The sequence below is a fragment of the Cavia porcellus genome, unplaced genomic scaffold (assembly GCF_034190915.1).
Source record: "Cavia porcellus strain 051 isolate PalLab524CR breed Dunkin Hartley unplaced genomic scaffold, mCavPor4.1 scaffold_10, whole genome shotgun sequence".
NCBI lineage: Eukaryota > Metazoa > Chordata > Mammalia > Rodentia > Caviidae > Cavia > Cavia porcellus.
Genome location: NW_026947493.1, coordinates 39,469,085 through 39,477,488, shown reverse-complemented (window position 1 = coordinate 39,477,488; position 8,404 = coordinate 39,469,085). Strand labels below are relative to the sequence as shown.

Genomic DNA, 8,404 nt, shown 5'->3' with positions numbered 1-8,404 from the left:
TTGAATTGTGCCGGCTAGGTGTTCCCTCCCACTTCAGTGTACTAGGGAGACACAGACCTGGGCCGCCTCTGCTGGGCCCATCCCTCCAGGTCAACCTACAGAAGGCTTCACCGCTAGGGTGCACCTCCAGGTGCCAGGACCTGGTTTGGGCTAGCCTACTGAGTCTTAATCAGTGGCATCACGCAGGCCAGGCACTCCCTACCAATCCCGCTTGAAAGGGGAATATGTGACTGAAGTCCCTGCAGTGCCCTGTTCTGGCAAGTCTGCCAGGTCCCAGTATGTCCTTTGCTGGAGCCTCCTACTCTATGAAAGGTTCCCCATTACACTCACTCACCGCAAGTCAATGTAGGGCTCCCTGCTAGCCCGTTCTCAACTCTGTTCGCAAATTCCCACTCTCAGAGCTTTCGCACGTCTCTCTCCCTGCCATGCCGACTTGGACGCAGCAGCAGCAGTGGGAAATTCAAATTGCGTCTTCCAGTGGCGTGGGTTCTACCTTCCAAGCTGAGATTTTATCTGTTCCTGTTATAGCACCAGGATTGGATTTCCAGTTGGTTTGTCTTAGCTTTATCATCGGTCTTAATGGATTTAATTTGACTCGAAAAAGTAGCTCCAAAGGGCATTTCAAGCATACAAATTAGTTCATTCCTAGGTTAGTAGGGTGTATTTCCCCTTGCTTAGGACTCCTCCTACCACAGCATTTCTGGATTCTAAGTGGGGTATCTCAGAGAGCCTCCGTAGCTGCTGCTATCTATCTGCCATGTTCTTCCAGAAGTCCTCTGTCATTCTTTTTTAAAAATTAAAAAATCCAAAGCAGTGAACCCAAAAATATAACCTACTCCTTGCACCTCAAAGTCTTAGAAAAACAAGAGCAATCAGCAATCTTTATCAAAACCTAGAAGTAAGAGATTACAAAGGTCAAAGCAGAAACTAATGAAACTGAGACAAAAGGAATGCAAAGAATTAACAAAGTTGGTTTTTTACAAAAGAATAAACAAAAGACAAATCCTTAGCTAATCTTACCAAAACATGGAAAACATGTAAGTCAATGAAATTATAAATGAAAAAGGTAAAATTAAAATGGACTCTGCCAAATTCTAGGTAACTTGTATTCTAATAAAATGGACAATTCAGAAAAATGGGAAAGATTAACAGATACATGAACTACAAAAGCTGTAAAAGTCATGAAAAGCGGAGTAATCTAGTATTAGACAATCTAGAAGTAATAAAATAAAACAACTACAAATTAAGAAAAGTCCAGGTCCCATCAGTTTCACTGATTTGTTCTATTCAGGGTGTGGGTATTAGGTCACTGTCAAGGTTTGAGACCAACTTGGGGATGTAAGTACCTGTAATGTCTGAAACACTGTGTCAATTTGAGAAGTTTAGAAATTTAACTAAGTGACTCAGCAGGAAGCCAAGGTCCTTATTTTGTGAACATTCTCAGCCTGTGCAAGATGAGGACACAAAGGTGTCATGAGTGCTACAACTGCCCAGGGCGGTGATAGCCTGCTTACAATACAAGGGAGTAAAAGAGGCTTGCTCTTTCCTCTCCTCTTTGACTTTTACTGCTTTGACTGTATTCTGTCACCTTGAAGTGTTGCCCCTGTGCCATGCCACTCTGGCTTCAAGCCAACTGATTATGAACTGAAACCTTCACAACTGTGAGCTAAACAAATCTTGTTTTCTCTAATTTGGGGTGTTGGGTATTTTATCCCAACAATCAGAGGAAAATGAGCAAGACAGAATTTGGTATCAGACAACTGGAGCAGTTGCTATAACTATACCTGACCGTGGGGTTCAGGAACCTTTGAGAATGGCTTATGAGAAGAGTTTAGAAAGGTTTGGAGATGTCACCTTAGGCTATACTGTATAAGAGAGTCTATTCAGAGCTCAGAAGACTGGAAAACCACTAAAGGTCAGACTCTGGAGGTTTCTGCTGAGAAGCAGGACTTCATTGGTTGTTGGACACCAGTTGATGTGTTATGGTTTGTCAGAAAATTTATCTCCATTTTGATTCTGTCCAGAGACTGCCTGAGACTGAGATTAAGGGTGTCAGACTAAATGATGTGGGAGAACAAATTTAAAAGTAGTTGAATGTAGAGGTGATAGCACAGCTATTTTGGGGGCTTTTAGTCAGATTTATGTTGAGAATCAAGAGCAAAGAACCTAGCAGGATGATTTAAAATGTGAGTTTGGTGAGAAAGGAAGCTCCAGTAAGGCTGTGGACTACAAAGACAGAGCTGAGGAGATCTCCTTTGCTGAGAAAGAACAGAAGAATATAAAACATGGCCTGAGGACATCACAAGAAGCAGCAAGTCACCACCCTTTTCAGCCTCAAAACTACAAAAGTGAAAGGTTTTGCTTTGAGGAGAAAATTGCAGAGCACCATATTCTAGAATAACGACAGCATAGAAAATTTGTTCCACAGAATTGGATTCAGAGTGCCAGGTAATCCAGGCACTCAGCCCCTACAGCCAAGAGAGGGAGAAGCCTGGCTACTGCACCAGCCACCAGCAGATGTCAACATCATCCATGTAGTGCTGGTTTTAGATGCATGCACAATACAAAACTTCTGACATTAAAAAGGCTTAAACCTCAACTTCAGATTGCCTGGCAGGCCAAGTAGTGTGACTCTGAGGAGCAGTGTGTGAAGCTGTGCATGTGAAGCTTTAGGTGCAGTGGAGAAGCCAGAAGCTTGGAAGATCAAGGAACATGCATCAAATCAGGAAAGCTGTAAGGAGGGAAAAGCAGGCTTAGGACAGAAGCCATGACAGCTGTAACTTCCAGAAGCAACATAGCGATGGAGCATGCTAGCTCTTTGGAACTCACAATGTACCACAAATTGCCTCAGATGCTGGAAATGGAACTATAGCACTTATATTTCCTTGCTGGATTTTGGATTTGTTCTGGTTCCAACCCTTTGTATTCTCCTGTTTGGGAATTTTGGAATGAAAATATTTGCCTTGTGCCACTGAATGTTAGAAGTGTTTAACTTTTCATTTATACAGTGGTGACTTGCAGCTAAGACTTTATCTTGCATCTCGGAGGGGACTTGGGACTTGGACCTTTTACCAATGCTGAAACTGTTAGGACTTTGGCAACTGTTGCAGATGGACTAAATGCTTTTTGTATAAAGGATGTGCATGGGTCTTTGGGGGACCAGGTGTGAAATGTTATGGTTTTAATATAATATAATGGTGCTAGACTTAATAGACGCTCTTAAGGATTGTTAAATCTGTATTGTAATATTCAAGTTGTGAGATGATAAGAATATGACTGTTTTTGTATCTAAAAACTGATGAAAAGGAATCTGTCTGGTTGCCAAGTTGACAAGGGGTGGATAGCACTGATTGATATGTTGTGTTAACTTGAAATTGAACAAACGACTAATTATGTTTTTAAAAAAGTAGAGCTGGGGCTGGGGATTTAGCTCAGTGGCATAAGTACCTGCCTTGCAAGCAGGCAGTTGTGAGTTCAATCCCCAGTACCAATAAAAATGAAAAAAAGACAAAAAAAAAAAAAAGTAGAGCTGGTGCTTTGCTGGCTCCAGGGATCTTGAGCATGCCTGTGCCCTCAGTTCTGGAAACTGGGCAGCCTGAGGTGAGTGTTCTCGCATCATCACAAGCCCTGAAAGTTGGAGATTATCGCCCACTCCTGTCAAGGAGCTTCCCAACTTCCTGCCACACACGACCTGCTCAGCAGGTCTTGGGCCTGCCTGCATCAACTTCCCAGCTTCCTGCTGTGCTCAGCCAGCTCTGGGGATCTTAGGGCTGACTGCACCCTCAATTCTGGAAACTGGGCAACCAGAGGTGAGTGTCCCCGCACCATCCTGAGCCCTGGGAGTTTAAGATCATTGCTCCCATCGGTCAAGGAACTTCACAGCTTCCTGCAACACTGGACTAGCTCCAGAGGTCTTGGGCCTGCCTGACCCACCCCTAGTGACCCTCTCTCAACCATGGGAACTGGGTGGCCAGAGTCCCAGAAGGTGAAGGCATAGAAGAGGATTTCCAACAGGCCCTGGGGAAGCCTTGGAATAACACTTGAAATGCAGAAATATAGGAAAATGACAAAATGAAAGGCCAAAATACAATCTCAAACCCCCAACTCATCCCAAGAAACATTAGGAGATATGTGCAAAAGAAGAAAATATATGCCATACACCTGAAATACCTAAAATAATAGCAACTGAAATAAAGAAGCAACTCCAGGAAGCTTTAAAGGAATTCAAACTAGAAATAATCTCCCAGGTAAAAGAAGAAATGATAAAAGAAATGAAAGAGATGCAGAGCATATCTACAGAAGGCAAAGTTAAAAAATTAGAGGAACAAAACAAAAAGATACAATCCCTGAATGAACAATATAAGGAAGAAACAGAATACATTAAGCAAATTCCAAGAGATATACAGGAAATAAAAAATTCCATTGAAAGTAGTAAGAACCACCTCAAAAAAAGTGAAGATAGAATTTCAGACCTTGAAGACAAGATTGCAGCTAGTGAACAGTAAAGGAAAGCTCTTTTCAAAATAACAAGGAATCAGGAAACAACAATTCAACAACTGCAAGATGATGCAAAGAAGAATAACATAAGAATGATAGGGATTAATGAAAAAGAAGGAGACAACATAAAGGATATCAAGAGGATATTTAGAGAAGTAATAGCTGAAAATTTCCCAAACATGAGAAAGGAAACTGACATCAGGATCAGTGAAGCATATAGAACTCCAAATAGCCATAACCAAAATAAAACTACACCCAGACATATAATAATTACCATCCCAGAAATCCAACATAAGCATAGAATATTAAAAGCTGTCAGAGAGAAAAGACAGATCGTCTATAAAGGAAAACCTATCAGAATCACAGCAGACTTCTCAGCACAAACAATAAAGTCAAAAAGAGCATGGAGTGAAGCATTTCAGATCCTAAAGGAAAATAATTTCCAACCTAGACTGATGTACCCTGCAAAACTGTCCTTCAAAATCGATGGAAAAATAAGATACTTCCATGACAAAGAATAGCTGAAAAACTTCATCATCACCAAGCCAACCCTGCAAAGAATAATGAAAGATGGTTTAGATACACTTAGGAAAAAACCACTAAACAAAGCAGACAATTAGACAGAATGGAAAGATAAAGATGCAACAGCAGAAAGATAACATGTCAACAATAAACCAATATATAATAGTTAAAAGTATTAATGTAAATAGTCTCAATTCACCAATCAAAAGAAACACACTGGCAGAATGGATCAAGAAAAGATATCCAACCATATGCTGTCTACAAGAAACCCATCTAACCCAAAAGGATACTCACAGACTGAAAGTCAAAGGATGGAAAAAAATACTTAATGTAATAAGAACCCCCCCAAGAGTGGGGGTAGCTATTCTGTTTACAGACATTTTGAACTTCAAACCAATAATGATCAGAAGACATAAAAAAAGGTCATTATATACTGGTTAGGGGTTAACTTCAAGACTTAAATATATATGCACCAAATTCCAGAGCACCCAGCTATAAAAAGCAAGCATTAACAGAAATGAAAAATCAAATGAGCAATAACGCAATTATAACAGGAGATCTTAACACATCATTGACACCAAAGGAAAGATCAACCAGACAGAAAATCACCAAAGAAATAACAGAACTGAATCACAGCTGTGAACTAATGGACTTGATAGATGAATACACAGTGTTCCATCCAACAACATCAGAATATACATTCTTCTCAGCAGTACATGGGATATTCTCTAAAGTAGACCATATACTATCCCACAGAACATATTTAAGTAAATGCAAAAGGGTTGAAATTATGCCATGCATGTTACCAGATCATAGTGCCATGAAACTAGAAATTAATGATAAAAGAAACTGCAAAACCCTACAAAGACATGGAAATTGAATAATACATTCTTGAGCAATCAGTGGGTCACAGGGGAAATTAAAGAAGAAATTAAACAATACCAAAAGCAAATGAAAATACAAATACAACTTACCGGAATCTGTGGGATGCAATGAAAGCAGTTCTCAGAGGAAAATTTATTGCACTGAGTTCCCACATGGGGAAAACAGAACAAATACAAATAAATAACCTGGTGCAACACCTCAAACATCTAGAAAAAGAGCAAGTCAAGCCCAAAGCCAAAAGAAGGGAGGAAATGATAAAAATCAGAGCAGAAATTAATGCAGCAGAAATTAAGAAAACAATTCAAAGAATCAATGAATCAAAGAGCCAAAGATCAATGGAATAGATTAGAAGAACAACCACAACTACCAACACATTCAATCACCTTATCTTTGATAAAGGGGCCAAACAGGTTCACTGGAAGAACGACAGTCTCTTTAATAAATGGTGTTGGAAAAACTGGCATTCCATATGCTGAAAACTGAAACTAGACCCATGCCTATCACCATGTACTAAATTAAAATCTAAATGGATCAAAGATATGAATATTAAAACAGAAACACTAAATCTATTGGAAGACAAATTGGGTAAAAACTTTGAAGACACAGGGGTAGGTAGAGAATTCATGAACTGGAATTGAACCGCATGGGAAATACTTCCAAGAATCAATAACTGGGATGACCTCTTATTAAAAAGTTTCTATACGTCAAAAGAAATCTCCAATATAGAAAGAAAACCCACAGACTGGGAAAAAAATCTTAGTGAACTGTCCTTCAGACAAAGGACTTCTGTCTAAAACATATAAAGAATTTTAAAAACTCAGACACCCAAAATTCAAAGATCAAATCCAAAAATGGGCATCTGAGATGAATACATAATTGTCAGATGAAGAAATACAAGTGCAAAATAAATACATGAAAAAATGTTCATCATCATTACTCATTAGAGAAATGCAAATTAAAACCACACTGAGATTCCATCTCACTACTGAAAGAATGGCCAGGATCAATAAAACCAACAACAACAAATGCTGGAGAGGCTGTGGGGAAAAAGGAACTCTCCTGCATTGTTGTTGGGAGTGTAGACTGGTCAACCATTGTGGAGGTCAGTTTGGAGATTTCTCAAAACCCTGGGAATGGAAGTCCCATTTGTTCTGTGTTGAGAGCAGGAACCAGAGGTCCGACAGTAAATGGGTGTGGAAAACCACACACTAAAGCTGGACCTCAACCAGTTCCTTATCCTGCAGTAACAGGATCCTTCTAGGCAAAGCATCGTGCTAATACGAACCTGGAAATAGCTTCATAACATAAACAAAGAAGTTTCTATGGGCCCAAGAACATGTTTACCTCCTGGGCTGCACAACAAAAAAGTTTCTCATGGGCTCAAAAACGTGTTTACCTTTGCTACATGCACAAGAAAGTGTCCTAAAGTGACTTGTACCACTCTTTGTTTTGAAACACTATAAAAACTCAGAGTCCTTTAATAAATCACCTTTTGCCTCCTGAGCAATCGGTCTCCCTGCGTCTTCAGTCTCTCGCCTGACTCCTTCCCTGCACTGGCCAGGGCATCTGGCGCCCAACATGGGGCTTAAAACACAAGCATTCAGAGCATTCTTCCAGTGGAAGGAGAATCAGGAGTTCCGAGAAGACCGCTGATAGGAGGACCCGGGTAAGTGAAAACCAAAGTAGCAGGGAGTGGCATATACGCAGGGATTAAAAATGGGTAACTCCCCGCCTTCAGAACGGGAACTTTTGAACAAGTTATTTCCTCTTTGTTAAAGAGTAGGGGCATTCCTGTAGCTAAGCTCCAAATTCATCGGTTTGTTGATTTTGTGCATCAAGTTTGCCCCTGGTTTCCAGAACAGGGAAAGGTTAATGTTGAGACATGGAAAGCAGTAGGAGAAGAGATTAAGGATTATTATTGTGCTTGGGGCCCTGAGAAAGTTCCTGTGGATGTGTTTCCGATTTGGATTCTAATTAAAGACTGTTTAAAAGGGGACTCTGAGTCTAATAAGTGGGAAAAAAGAACTCAAGAAAGTTTTATAAAAAAAACCAAATCCACAAGAGAATGTGGCATCCTCCTTATACCCACCCCTGCCCTCTGCTCTACCACCACTCTCTGAGCCACCCTGTTACAAGCAGCCTGGCTAGCTCAGTTGGTAGAGCATGGGACTCTTAATCCCAGGGTCGTGGGTTTGAGCCCCATGTGATGGTATAAGTATTCTCCCAAAACCCTTCTTAACCATGCTCTTTATGTTCTTAATTTTTTAACTTTTGATGCTTCTAATAGATCTACAGTCGAGAGACATTGGTCTCCTGATTTGCCCTCCAAACCAATGGCTTATTGGAAAGACCCATTGACTAATCTATTACATGGCCCTGACCCAGTATTGATATGGGGAAGAGGGTATGTTTGTGTTTTTCCCACAGACGCTGATACACCCAGGTGGATCCCAAAATGTTGTGTACGACATGCCCAAGAACAAGATAGAAAAACTGCACA

General features: G+C 40.5%; 1 non-coding gene across 1 annotated transcript; it reads left to right on the top strand.

The window, feature by feature from the left end:
• Positions 1-8,042: 8,042 nt before the first annotated feature.
• Trnak-cuu (transfer RNA lysine (anticodon CUU)) lies at positions 8,043-8,116 on the top strand. The gene has a single exon. It is a non-coding gene; the product is annotated as a tRNA-Lys (tRNA).
• The last annotated feature ends 288 nt before the right edge of the window (positions 8,117-8,404 follow it).